We start from the raw sequence: 15742 nt of genomic DNA, 5'->3' as shown, positions 1-15742 counted from the left end.
TTTGTGTAAGGTCGATTTCTGAGCATGTGCAGAGCAATTTCCTGTAGGATACGTTACGAAAACAGTACGTTACCATGTATGTCAATAGCACAAACCAAATAAGAAAACCTTACATTTATACAATGTACGGCATTGCACAGCAATAGATAACTTCCACTTCATTCAGCCAACTGCTGGTGCACCGTCCTTAGCCCACCCCTACGCGTTTTGTCACCAAGGGACTTCGGCCAGACCAGAGTGAAGCTTGCACCCAACAAGGAAGCTATCTATCACTGTGCAATGCCTCAAGAAAACTGGTAACTAAACAGCAAATAACAAGTGACTGCACTATTGGTCTTTTGAATCTTTGATAAGTGATTTTATGGTTTTATAAATGCACGTTTTCCTTATTTGTTATTTAATATTGCTATAAACAGTATTACACTATTCTGTGCCCCTTCTTTCTCTCTTATCTATGTTTTAGATATATACCAATTGTGGACGGGTCAACAAAGGGGAACGACGAAATTTGAAAAAAAAAAAATCTTACAACTTAAGCCGTCTACATTTATAGTTTCAAGGGGGGTTTCAAGGGGGGCTTGCATATTTCATTTATTAATACTAACATGTATATGTTTAGTTGGATACATCCAGCTCAAAAACAGTACACTTAGTAAGATAGTGAGATAGTGCAGAAATGTGGCTTATCAGTTTTAGTTAATTAGCAAGTCCTAACATTGCATAACCTTGTTTGTACACAAACTAGTATTAGAATGAAGTGTCATGTATATAAGAGGGAATATTTCCTTGACAGTTATTAATTAAATGCGAAATTTGCATTCTTAATATAAAATGTACATACACTTACAACATGCAAATCAAAGGACATTTTATAGAAACGTCACCAATTGCTTTCAATGATCAGATAATTTTATTCACCATCTTACCCCATTTGTCTGTATTATCCAGTATTGTTTTATTACTGAGTTTGTTCCCAATTGTAAAGCGCTACAGAATTTGCTGGCGCTACATGAATAAATAAATGATGATGATGATGATGATGATGATGATGACGATGATTCAGAGATTGCATTCTTAGAATTTTGTTTTTAGCTGTACTTGATTACTATCAGTGTTAGTAAAATAAAAATATGCATCTTGTGTTGATTTTTAAAATCTGTTTAAATTTTATGTGCTAACGAGGTAGCTTGCTAATTGTAAACAATTATACAAATAGATAGGGTGGGGGATATATAGTCAGACTTTCAAACAGATATCTGACATCTAGAGGAGATTTAGCCTGTGTGCTACTAAACACTTATTAGCAATATAATCTCTCACTTTATAGAAGAATTGAATTCCAACTTACTCTTGTGGAGGAAACGATATAGTCAGATATCATAGTATTATATGTGAAAACATAGTGATGTGCATTGAATCACTCCTAGGGCTATATTTACTAAACTGTGGGATTGAAGAAGTGGAGATGTTACATATAGCAACCAGATTCTAGTTATCATTTATTTAGTACATTCTACAAAATGACAGCTAGAATCTGATTGGTTGCTATAGGCAACATCTCCACTTTTTCAATACCACAGTTTAGTAAATATGCCCTTAGCATCTATTTTGGCTAACTACTCTTATGTGATAGTATTGTACAACTTAATAAAAGGATTGGTCAAACAAACAACACTGTGGAGTATATTTACTAAACTGCAGGTTTGAAAAAGTGGAGATGTTGCCTATAGCAACCAATCAGATTCTAGCTGTCATTTTGTAGAATGTACTAAATAAATGATAACTAGAATCTGATTGGTTGCTATAGGCAACATCTCCACATTTTCAAACCTGCAGTTTAGTAAATACATCCCTATGTCCCTACAACAGTCTTTAATATCCATACATCAATTCATTATTCAGGACAGCAGGGCTATTGATGTTAATCTGCAATTTTTCATTTTGCACACCTTCCCTTTCTTTTCCCTTTTTTAATACTTTAATTCATTGATTAGGATGATCTGATATTTTAAGTGAATTAATAAAGTTTACTTTTCATCACAATTTGCCCTTACGTCCCAGAGTGCCCCTATATACACTTCTTTTCTCTTTTCGTTTCGTTTAATTGTACGAATATGTCAGTTGATGATTAGGTTCATGTCCTAGTCTACAAAACAAAATACTAGCGCTCTTCTATCCTATGCGTTTTATACATTCTAATTCAGTAACGCTAAATACTTCAATGCAAACAGATTATTTACTAAGATTCAAAAGGTTCAAATGCAGTAACCCAAAGCAATCATTTGGAAGTTTGTTTTGATTGGTCGACAGGAAGTTAGACAATAGGGCTTATTGATAAAACAGTGCAACAAAGAACACAATCTATAACCCACAAAAATCAGATATAAGGTTACATTAATCTCACTACACTTGGCTGATAAAATCTTGCTACGATGGGAAGATGGAAAAATTTTCTCATCGCATTAAAATCTTTTATCCCAGTATTTATGAAGAAAAATATCGGTGGTGTAAGATTCTTTAATAATGAAATAAAATAGCTATAAACAGTATTGCATTTTGAAAATGCTTTATTCTAAGTGATTTTAATACTTTTTGGTCTATATTTGCCATACTAAGAAATGACAAAAGCAATAACCCCTTTCTTATATTGGGCGAAATATTTTCACTCTTTGCCGGCTGTATTTTATTAAAATAACCCCCAATGCTTCTCTTTTCATTTAGAATTATAAATTTCCAAATTGAGTGCACTACTTAATTTTGGGCAAAATGTCCTTAATTACTCTAAGATTTGAACACTGGTCTTTCCAATGATCAAGATTTACAAACTGTAGTATACATTTTGAACGTGTTTGATTTTTTCTTAACAAAGCCATATTATTATTATTATTATTATTATTATTATTATTATTATCATCATCATTATTATAACTACAGCAAAATAAAGGCATATTTCTATCTATTTTGACATGGTGCTTTAAAAAACAGTGTAATAGTTTAAGGCTGATGAGATCTTCTTACTAAGTGATATAAAACTAAGAGGCTGATTTAGTGAAGCACAGATATTTCAAGCAGTTTGGCGGATCTGTGTTCTCCTCCATCTTGTACAATTAGCTTAAAAAAATAAAAAAATAAAAATAAAATATAAATAAAATTTTTTTTTTAAATATAATTTCCCCTAAGCTTATTTGTTGTGCACATGGATCTGTCAAGCTGTCGGAATGTAGCACGCTTTACTAAACCACCACCCAAGTGTCTATAATTGAGCTTTGTTTTTCCTAACTGTGCAGGTAAACATACGGACAGCATACATTTCCTGAAACGTGCCTAATCTGCATATTTACATATTCATAAGCTTGGTGGGAGTGGTCAATCTGTCAAACACAACTTTGAGCATCGGTAGGGCAGCAACTCCAGTGCCAGCTAAACAAATTATAACAATGTGTGTACATATATTACCTAAGTCTATGTATATCTGCTTGTCAATAGTGAATGTCGGGGATATTCCTCCTTTGACCTAAAAATGAATGAAATCCAAGTAAATAAGTCAACATGTGCTCTACAAAGTGCTACAAAGTGCTAATGATGAAAGACTGCAATTATTGTTACAAGAAAAAGTTTCCCCCTAGGAAAGTATATGCTAATAATATGAGAAAGTTGTTATTTGACCAATGAATCTGTCCTGACAAATAGTCTTCCAGTTTGCTTGATATAAGACATAACTTGGGCTGTATGAACAGGAGGAGACTGGTTGGTTTCTGGTGGATCTGTAAGCTTGCGAGCAGGGTTCTCTTACCTCTCTGTCTGTATGTATTACCCAGTATTGTCTTATTAATGTTTGTTCCCAATTGTAAAGCGCTATGGAATTTGCTGGCGCTATATAAATAAATGTAAATGATGATGATGATGATCTCATTTCTTGGCTTCTATATGTCCTCTTCATTGTAGAGCAATTATATAAAGCAACTCTATGTCATATCCAGGGGAGTAAGAAAGAAAATTTTCAAGGGGGGGCAAAAGGCCAAGGACTACAGGGCTTGGAGCCCCTTATTCTCGTCTTTGGTATCTTGTTTACGACAGTTGTAACAGTGACTGTAGATATACAAAGATTCCCCATCCTATGTTACTTTTTATCAGTGGTTGGCCAAAAATTTATTTATACATTATTAAATAAATATTATTATTAATATTAATTACCAATTAGTACAATAGCTGTTAGAAAGATAGATAAATTCAATTGTTCATCTTACAAAATTAAATTTTTCATAGTCCTTAACCTAGTTTTTATTCAGATTTCGTTGACAGCATAACCTCATTGGATTGGGAGTATTTTTAAATCTATAGTCACTGCCTCACTGGTTATGGTCTGTGCTATAAATAGAAATTGCTACATCTCATGTTTGTTACTGGACGCACCGCACGAAATTCAGAATAAAAGTAAAGTGAATAGTTGTTCATCATCAATACAGGTTATTTATTAAGTGTTTATGAGCGGAACACACAGGTTTTTTTTAAAATAAACAAATCAATCAATCTGTATTAAATCTAAACTAAGGCAATCTATATTAAAGAACATTTGGTAGTTATACTAAGACAAACTACAATTTAAAAAAGTGTCTCAAGTTTAGAACAGATACCATGACTTCAGAAAGTAGCATGAAGGCTTTTATGTAGAAGTTAATGGGGGAGCAGGGGCGCACGCGGGGGGGGGGGGTTTCTGGGTCTCCAGAAACCCCTACTCTCCGCTAACGAAGTGCCCCACATAGTGGCACTGCACTATATAGCAGCTGCGGCGCTGTCAAGGAAGCGTCCGCGGCGGTGCTGTACGCTTCTTTGACAGCGCCGCTGCCGAAATCTCGCTTTTTTTTTTTGGGGTGCGCCCCTGGGGGAGGGGGGGCAAAACACAGTCTATGCCCAGCTAAAAGAAATCATGGGGGGCAACTGCTCCCCTGATTCCTACCCCCCTGATCATATCCCAATGCGGTGGAAATAGACGGGTCTGCAAATTGAAACACTGTTTAAGCTTTGAGTTCCATGGCTGTTCCCTTCGCCTGTTCCATAGCGGATGGACCAGCTTTACCAGGCCGTTCCCCTAAGTTTTGCTATCGGACCCAGCGATGGACTCTTATACCTCTGTATACATCCACCAATGCTCACAGTGCAGTTATGTAGAGCAAGTCCGTCACATTCTATTAGTTTAGATTAATATCAAATAGATAAACCTCTCCCTACTAACATGACAATCTAATGAAGGGTGATGAAGTACAGGGTGCTGGACACATGTGGCTATGTAATACACAGCCTTTCATATACATTACTGTCAAACAGTGACCTGACTTAAATGCTGACATGTTCATTGTGTCTAATTCGTTGTTAAAGGGGAAATATAGAAAGATTCATTTATTTAATTGAGACGCTAGTAACTGTACGTGTAGACTTATCCAGCAGGCAAGTTTACTCTTGTTTGGTGGTATATATAACCTCAGACTCTCCAACACACTTCAAAGTGCTCTGCTATGGAGCTGCCACTTAATATACTATTACCATTGCTGTTTCATATCACCCTTCTCAGTAATTAATTCATTACGCACAGGTGACTGCAACACTAAATGATGTTATGAGCAGAGCATGTTGTACCGTGTGGAATGAGTCATATTGCCGGGTATTCAACACTGATATATACAATTATTACAATAAATTCGGCAACCACCAACAACACATCCCCCGTCTCCCTGCATATACCCCTACAAAAGTGTATCATGCCACTGGATTTAACCTCCGATTTAGTAAATCTAGACTACAAGCATGATATAATTGTTTTATTTTTCCAATTTATTTCAACTCCTGTTTTAGTACATCACAGCCTTTATAGGCTGCGTTTCAAAGACCTTATCCTTAGCCCGTAACCTTTACTTTTTATCTGGGTCCTTGAGCCTTCCTGTACGTTGCCCCCTCCGCTGTTTTTCGCCAGTGGAAGCCGTATAAAAATAGACACACAGCACATGTATCAAAAACCAACATTCATCTCAAGGCTCTGACACGAGAACTATTTACATTGAAATAATACATAATGTAGGGGCTGCATAGCACCTGGAACATTGCAATCACCCACTAGACTTCTGGGATTAATTACTCCCCCCTTTATCTCTCTGTGCATCACATTATTCCATTTCAAAGAATTCACAGCGAAACTCATACTTTATCCTTTAACAGCAAGCAAAAACACAGCTGAAGCTAATTACAGGCTGACCATATGCACTGGGTTAGGTAATAAAATATGGGAGCACTGATATATGTAATGCTTTATTAAGCTATCTTTGATACAACAGCATGCATGGCAATTATGCCTGCAGGCTACCGAAGGCTACTCCACATCTAGCTGGGACCACCCAAAGAGCAAGACATGAGGGTCTCTGTGCTGAACACGTATCTATGGTTTAACACAGCCGCGGAACAGAGAACTTTTGAGATCCCATCTTCTAAATTCACAATCCTAGGAAACTTGAACCAAGTGTCACGGCCTCTGTTTAGAACCTTACAAAATAGCAAAAATTTTATGTTAGCAAAAACCTAAGAAACTTCAGTTACTAGAATAACTCTGTGTGTTTTTTTTTTAACTCAAAGCATTTGTTTTATTGAGGTTTAAAAAAAACTATATTAAAAAAAACTCAGTCTAACATAAAACGTTAGTGTTGGGTTCAACATATTAAGATGTTAAGATGAATGTTACTTACCTGGGGTGCAAAGTGCGTTATTTGAACTGTTGAAGAGTTTGGGGAAATGGGGAGAATAGCACACCTCTAGTAATGCAAAAATAAAAGTTTGTTTTGCAGGATTTCTCAAGAGGACCCCACCTGGCACAGATGAGGTGAGAACTCTGGATGATGGGGAGTGACAGGGGCGTACATCACACACTCTCATATTCTTCCTCATACTATAAATTACATTATATTATACATAAACAATTATGTGGGCATATTGGCTATTTACTAGCATATGATGCTGCATGCAGGTATTTTGGCTTTAGTGAGCACACTGGCTATCTGGTTGCATGTGAGTTTATATGGAGGTACAGTATACTGGCTGTGTGTTGGCATATTGATTATATGGGTGTATGTGAGGTTATATGGAGGTACAGGATACCAGCTCAGTGGCGCACGCGGATGCCTCCTTGGCAGCGCCGCGGCTGCTGTATAGGACATCGCTGCCAAAACAGAGTGCGGGCGCATGCGCAGCAGCTCTCTCTCGTGGTTGTTTTGGGGTTTTTTTGGTATGGGGGGGAGACCCTCCCCTGACAATCCTGCGTGCGCCCCTGCAGCTGTGTGTTTGCATATTGGTTAGAAGTGTATTTGTGTGGTTATATGGAGGTATACTGGCTGTGTGTTGGCATATTGTTATATGGGTGTATGTGAGGTTATATGGAGGTATTCTGGGTGTGGGTTGGCATATTGGATAGATTGGTGAATGTGAGGTTATATGGATGTATACTGGCTGTGTGTGTCGGATATTGGATAGATGGGTGTATGTGAGGTTATATGGAGGTATATTGGCTGTGTGTGTCGGATATTTGTTAGATGGGTGTATGTGAGGTTATATAGAGGTATACTGGGGGTGTGTCGGATATTGGATAGATGAGTGTATGTGAGGTTATATGGAGGTATACTGGCTGTGTGTGTTGGCATATTGGATAGATGAGTGTATGTGAGGTTATATGGAGGTATACTGGCTGTGTGTGTGTGTCGGACATTGGTTAGATGGGTGTATGTGAGGTTATATGGAGGCATTTGAAGGGACAGCTGCATATGATGCGCATGGTATTACTTTCGCCATACACTGTGCATTATATATGTGCATTTTCCCCTTTGTTCCTTTCTATGCTGAATTTTACCAAGTGTAGTATATACTGTATACTGTAATGTTTATGTTGTTGTTACAGCAAAACTTTTTGACATATTTTCATAAGATCTGTTTCAACCAGTTCTTTAGTTTTTTTTTTATTTAAAGAAAATAACTAACTTATTATATAAATTTTGCATCATGCCAAGTACCAAGTGATTGTTTGCAGTGCAACTAGTTGGTGCTAATTTCCTTATGACCTTGCTTTACATAAATGTTTCATGTTGGCAACTCTGCTTTTATGTAACAAGAAAGATAATCACACTGTCGCTTCAGAAAGAAGGAATAAAAACTAAAAAAGCTGATTAGAAATTTTTCCCATATATATTAAATGAACCAATGCACTGGCATTTAAAACTAAAGCTGGCCACACAAGTAGCGATTTGTCAGCCATTTTAGCCAATTAAGACCATATTAGGCCAATATTGTCACCTGTTGGGAATTTCACCGACCAATAAAGATTGCCAAGAATGATTGAACCACTATAAATTTAATTGTTCCTGGATAACATGGGTTCAGTTCAGGACAATTCGACCGACAAACATCCAGATCCGCCTAATTTGGTAATCAAATTTTATCCAATTTGGAACATTTAGTGGCCAAGCAACACGTCTAGATCTTAATGTGTGGGGCCAGCTTAGATCTAGATGTGTTCTCAGATAGATAATAAATAAGCACAATATGGCATTTGATTTGTGACACATTCCATAATTGTTTAACTGTGCAAGGAGAATTATAAGGAACTTTACAATCATAATTAAGTATATGTAGGTCCAGCCTGGAGCAGAGACATAAGGCTAGATTTACTAAGCTGCGGGTTTGACAAAGTGGGGATGTTGCCTATAGCAACCAATCAGATTCTAGCTTTCATTTATTTAGTACTTTCTACAAAATGACAGCTAGAATCTGATTGGTTGCTATAGGCAACATCCCCACTTTTCCAAACCCGCAGCTTAGTAAATCTAGCCCATGGGCACCAATGTCTCCCCTGAAAACTGATGTGACTTCTAAAATCTCTATCTTTCACACCGAAAGGTTCATTCTTTCTTACAATACATGAATAGTAATTCTGACCAAAGGAACTAAACACGTTCGTATTTGTATTACAATGTTATTACAAAGTAACTTACTTATACTTAGCTGTGCTTTGTGAGAAGATCTCTTTGTAACAAATTAATAATTGAGTAATATTCTGTTATCTTTATCAATCACAGCATGGATGAGGTATCTCCTTATATAGACTGTAATGAATTATATCGTTATCTTTGTCATTCTTTCACATCGCTAGAACTGTATGTTACTTGGTTGTTTATAAAAGTGTTTAAGCTAGTCATGTATTTTGAAAATCTTCAACGAAGCTAAAATGAAATGCTCGGTCATTCCCAGCTCAGCCACTACCTAAATCCTGAATTCAGCCGAGGAAGCTGATGGTGGTTTAGGACTGATGATTTTTTCCATAGCGTCAAATCTGCAAACTTGTAGTACACATGGCCAGACAACAAGTCGCACGCAAATGCTTGTAGCTCCTCACGGCTAGAGTGGCCGAGCGGAGGAGAGATGTCGCCAGCACTAGCTAGCCTGCTTCTGATTGGCTAGTTACAAATTCACCTTAGAAGCTGATAGGTGCTTTCTGTATTGTTCGCGCATATATTATAGGATTTTGTGGACGTATTTTAAAAATTATTTGACTACCTTAATTGGCACGCGAGAAGCAATATTATATCCGCTGTTTTGTATCAAGCCAAATAGCAAAAGTGTTTTTCGCTATCAAAACAAATGCTAACAAACTTTTCTTGTGTTTAAGACCTGTTTGTGTGTATGTGGGCGTATTATGCCTGATTTATGTTGTAGGTGCAGAGCTGGATGTATCCTGAGATACCTACGACTCAGCAAATGGGTGTAAGTGTGCAAAATTTATGGCTGGGCGTAGATTACGGCCAACTCCGCCTTGCGTTCCAAGAGTCTAGCGATGGTGTTAAGAAAGTATAAACAATGCATAAATTAATCTTACTTACTTGTAAACCATTACATTTTTATTTAAGTTGCTTCTCTTCCCATTATGGAAAATAAGCTGCCTTTAGTATTTGATCCGATGCAACAAACAAAAATTATACAGTATCGGAGCAGAATGTGCCACCCATTGTGTTGCATGGCTGACTAACCTGTCATTAAGAAGAGCAAAGCATAAAAAAGGAGTATCTTTGCATCTGGGCAAAACCATGTTGCATTGGAGGGGGAGGTAAATTTAAAATGTAGGGATAGATTTATAGTTGGGGTAGGGCATGTCCTACATCAGTGATGGCTAACCTGTGACACTCCAGGTGTTGTGAAACTACAAGTCCCAGCATGCTCTGCCAGTAGATAACTAGCTGATAGCTGGCAGAGCATGCTGGGACTTGTAGTTTCACAACACCTGGAGTGTCACAGGTTAGCCATCACTGTCCTAGATTAACTTTACATTTCAGTGTAAAAATAAAGTTAATGAGTATTTGTGTGCTACATGAAAAAGGAGCCAGTATTTAACTTATGTGCAAAATAATAAACTAATTGCACTGTAACATGGATTGTCCCGAAGAACATTTACTCTTTTTTTTTTTTTGCTTTAATTTCCTTAATGACTCAGGCCCTATGTGTCTGAATGGAAATAAATATTGGCACAGCATTGGCAGCAGAATTCTAACTCTGAGAAGACGTAAAGTTCCGAGCAACGCGCTGAAGCTTGTTCTTTTATGTGTGTGCGTACAAGTGGCCTATCCAATTAAAAACCACAACTCCTGTGACTATAACAGCCAATAAACAAGAGCTATGGTAAATGATTAGCCTCATAAAGCCAGTATCTATTATTTTACAGCCTATTTCAGGGACAGCGAGTGTGACCTTGGAATATGCAACGCATAACTGAGCAGCTGCATCTCTATGTATCAAAGCACTATAGTCTATTCCTGCATTATTCCAGGGGCAAAATTGCAACTCTGATTCATCACGATTATTGCATAAAACTACAATTTAATCTACTCTATGGAGGATCCTATATGAATTGATGTGATTTTGCCAGTTTATGGCTAAAATGCAGGTGTAGGCGAAGAAAGAAGAAGCTGAATATATTATCGATAATCAGCTTGTAAACAATAAAGTAAAACTCTGTACACTGACAATAATACACCATCATCATCAGTGTCTGTGTAAGTGGCACCACAGATTCTGTAGCATCTGACATAATCGTACACAAAATGACAAACATGAAAGCAGTATATATATATATATATATATATATATATATATATATATAACAAGGGCGTCATACAAGAGACATAGGGTAGAGTGCGCTACTCGTCAAAGCTTACATTCCGGAGAGAGGGGGAAGTGAGAGACAATAGGATATAGGAGACATTGAGACTTTCAGTTTACCATGTATCAACACAAATATCCCACAATCACCTGTATATTGTGTGTTATTCAGTTCTGACAAAATAAAATAGTTTTAATAAATATTATTATTTTTCATCACCCGTAGCTGTATTTCCCAGACAACTATTCATACTAAAGTCTGGCACTGACTCATAATCCAACAAGGAGACTCAGCAATTATAACTATGAAATGTTCACAAATTCAACATTTAGGGGCGTATTCAATTGTTAGCGTTAACGCTAACAAACGAGCGCTCGAAAAATCTTAGCGTTAATACGGTAATTACTCGCGGAATTTCAGCTCGCTGCTCCCTGAGCTGCGAGCTGAAATTCCGCGAGTAAACTACGGTATTAACGCTTTTCACGAGCAATATTACCGTATAAACGGTAATATTTTACGAGCGCTCGTTTTTCAGCGTTAACGCTCACAATTGAATACGCCCCTTAGAGTACTAAGAATGAAGCGGGACTCCCCAACTTTGCCAGGCTTAGAGCAGGGGGATTGTGAAAACAAAGTTTATCTAATCAATATAATGCACGTCCTTTGTGTCCTCTACAGTGTTACAGTACAATGCTTTGTTATCCTTAATTTATAGAAACATTTTAGGAATTTTTTTCTTCCCCATCAAATAGGTCAACCTTCTTTAGAACATTGTTACAACAATGCACCAACAAAACTAAAACTGTTACTAATGCAGGCCCATGTCAAAATCTGATAATGGCCATCTCCGTTCATACTCTACATTAGAGGTGAGTGAATTGCATCAAAACTTTGTGCGAATCACGTTTTGCGGCCTATGAGGTGAGAATTTCCGTCAATTGTTACGAGCCGCTGCGCTAGCCATGATGGTTCGGGTAAATTCAGACCTCAGACGGGTCACTCCCAGCCACCGTATCCTCTTACTCTGCGTCCCGGCAATTAGTTCAGCCGGGGAGCGTGGATTTTACTAATTAATCATCAGCCTCCTGGATCAATAGGAGGAGTTCCTGGTCTGTCATTCTGATTGGCCGTCTTCAGTATATAAATCAGGGAGAGCTTAGCATTATGGCGTTGGGGCTGTGCAATTGCTGACCTGCTCTGTGTATCTGTGGATACTTTGCTGACTTCTGATTGACTCTTGTTGTAACCCTTGGCTTGTTTCTTGGTCTCTGCATGCTCGCTGATTGCACCTGACCCTTTGGCTCTAGCTTCTGGATTATCCTTGATTGCCGCCAGCCTTGACCCTTTGGCCTGTTTTGGATGCTCCCTGCCCGCTACTGACCCGCGACCTCTGGCCTGTACCTGGATTTCTGAGTACCATGTTGCCTGACTACCTGCCTCCTATCTCTATGCTCCTGGTTCCTACGTTAAGTCCTGGGGGCATCAGAGTACTTGCGAGTGCATCTAACTTTACGGGAAAGGAGACTGCTAGAAGTGAAGACCTCTCCCGCTAGTTCTAAAAGCTTATGGCAGTAGTTAGGAAACCGCAACAGCAAATACAATCTTTGAGTTCAGCTGTTTCTTCACCATTTTACATTGTATTGGGTTTGACATACCGTGGTAAATAGGCTCCAATTCCAAACCCGTTTATATGCTTTTACTAGCATTGAAAATGTCAGTAAAAGCATGATTTATAATGTCATTGGGTAAAGGGCAATTTGAAATACTAGGTATACGCCTAAGCCATTCCCTAGGTACAATATGCAAATAAGACAGTACTATGAGGAAGATACAGATATATAGTGAGCGCTTTCTAGGGTTGTAAGGTACAATGCTGCTTCCTTAGAAATAGTAGACAAACAACAAAGGAGGGAGCGCAAAAAAACATATGAGATCACATATAAACGTGTGTATAGAAAAATGTTTATAGCTCTTTATAGAACTGTTCTATAAAGAACTATAAATAGTTTTCTTTACACACTTTTATATGTGATCTCATTTGGTTTTTTGCGCTCCCTCCTTTGTTGTTTGTCTACTATGAGGAAGTTAGCCTGCTCGCAAAGTCCTTCACATTACAGGCCTTAGAGTCTGTGTTTTGAAAACAATACGTATATATGGACGTAAAGCATACTTGCCAACTCTCCCGGAATGTCCGGGAGACTCCCGAAATTCGGGTCAATCTCCCGGGCTCCCGGGAGAGCTGGCAAATCTCCCGCATCCCACTGCAGCCACCGCTAAATGACACGGTTCAGCCAGAATCGCGGCATTTTGGCCCCGCCCCCGCGTCAAAAACGTAATTTCCGTCGCGGGGGCGGGGCTAAAATGACGCGATTTCTCTTGCCTTGCCCCGCCCCGTCCCCTCCCGCCCTCCAGTCACGCCCATCTCCCAGAATCAGAATACAGAAAGTAGGTAAGTATGACGTAAAGTGTATATTTACCCCCATATGCTGAGTCAGATACATCTCAAGATGCTGTCAGCTCTGCTCCAGTAGCATAGGCGATAGGTTTACGTCAGACGTACTTACATTCAATCAGGTCCTAAGCACAAGAAATGTATTTTAACACTTACTTTGATAGCGAGACATGCACTGGCTATTAGGTTACGTGATTTAGATAAAAAGTAAACTCTCTATAATATATCAGGTATAATCCACCTTCCTGTGTACGAATGAAAGTGGCAAAACCTGAATTGTAAAATACACCCACAAAGTCATACAGTGTAGAAAGGAGCAATGAAGAAAGATTGAGAGGTAAATCAGTGAATAAGAGGTGAATCAGCAATCAGCCAATCAGAAGCCACTAGCTAGTGCATGTGACAACCACAGCCATCATTATCAGTGTATATTTGCACCATTGACAGGCGTATCTGTCTCTCTGTGTGGATCTGTCTCAGTTTACAATCACACAAACACTTACTGTACTTATACTGCGTTTGCACGCTCCCCCTTTCCCCCTCTCCAAACTCAAGGAGCTACAAGTTTCAGGTCTGCATACAGACGTAGGTGTACGTTTTCCTTTGCCAGCAAGCAAACAGACATAAGCCCAAGACAGCATGAGCCCTTGAGTTTTTACAAGAGAGTCCCCTATAGACGAACGCAATTAACTAGTGACAGTGTTGCATTCGAGCTTGCACTTACCTGAAGGGGTTAACAGGGCTGTAGACCCGACCAATGATGTTGGGGGGAGGGTCTTGTGTTTTTGTATAGTATGCTGCATTTCCTGTCTGAGTCACTCGGCTGACAAAATCCCCGCCCACCCACGCCATTTTGTAATGTTAAGGAATGGTAGTTTGTTTAACTTGGTTGTTACGACTTATTAGGTAGTTTAGTGGGGAAGGAAGGCACTGTGATCAGCGGCTGATATATACGGCTCTATCGTGATTGGTCGCAGGTATCTGTCCCCTTACAAGGCAATCGGTAACTCCGGCTCAGTGAGGGAGGGGGAGTAAGTAGTGAGGTGAGTGCAGTTTACTCTGATGCCAGGTTAGGGCCGGCCAAGCAGTGGGGTTATGAGAAAAGTGGGTGGACTTTAGGCTATATTGCCATGTCCACGCTTGGTTGGGTATCGCTGGAGCTGATCAGCAGTGCTCTTTCTCCGCCACCAGGTTTAATTAGGCCAATAAATTACGTCAGTTTGCCACTTTATTCAAGTCTCCCTGTCGTTATTTTATATAATTCAGTTATCTTATTCAAGGTATGGTGAAGGTGATGAAGGGCATACACAGTGAACTATTTATAACTTTTAACACACCATATCCTCCTACAGACCGCCTGTTTGGTCCTTATTAGGTCTTCTCAGAGCAGGACAGAATATACTGGACAGCAAGAGAAGAAATATTGAGATGTCTTTACATAAACAATGGGAAAAGCTACTGCCTTGGGCCAATAGTCAAATAGTAAACTCTTGGTTAGAAGAATAGACTTCTGAGAAATTCTAGTCACATGACATTGTGCAGCCCAGGCTTCTAGTGTGTAACACTGTAGCTTGTAGGCTGGGAAAGAAACATTGGTAGTAGGGGTGACCTTGATCTGAACTACCACAGTATGGGCCATGATTGCAATTACATTTTAAGTATCACTCTCTGCTGACTTGCTTGTTAGTGGAACAAACCTCTGCAAGAAACACAAAATTAGCACCTGTTTGGTCAACTTAACCTTCAGTTTAAGAGGACAAACATTCTCAGGATTTTATTGACCCAATGACACTGCCATAAAGCAGGCAGACAGAGTGTCTTGCCTGTCCCTGATCTATTTACAGGCTGTAACAGAAAATTAACCCTACCCCAGGTCCCGTTTAGTGAGATAATCTGTTTTATGACCACTATTTCGCTATTCTTTGGAGCAATTCAATAGAGGTTTGTAAAACATAACAGTATACTTAACATATACAGTACTCTGCAATACTACTTATAATCATTATATATGTAATGCTAATATGTATCATAGAAAGTTAACACAATACTAGCTGTAGGAATGATGTAAGTGAATACAGCCAATGACGGGGCTCAGATTTTGCACAGAG

This window comes from Mixophyes fleayi, chromosome 8, assembly GCF_038048845.1.
Source record: "Mixophyes fleayi isolate aMixFle1 chromosome 8, aMixFle1.hap1, whole genome shotgun sequence".
NCBI lineage: Eukaryota > Metazoa > Chordata > Amphibia > Anura > Limnodynastidae > Mixophyes > Mixophyes fleayi.
The sequence above is the reverse complement of the archived record's forward strand: the minus strand, read 5'-3'. Positions refer to the sequence as shown.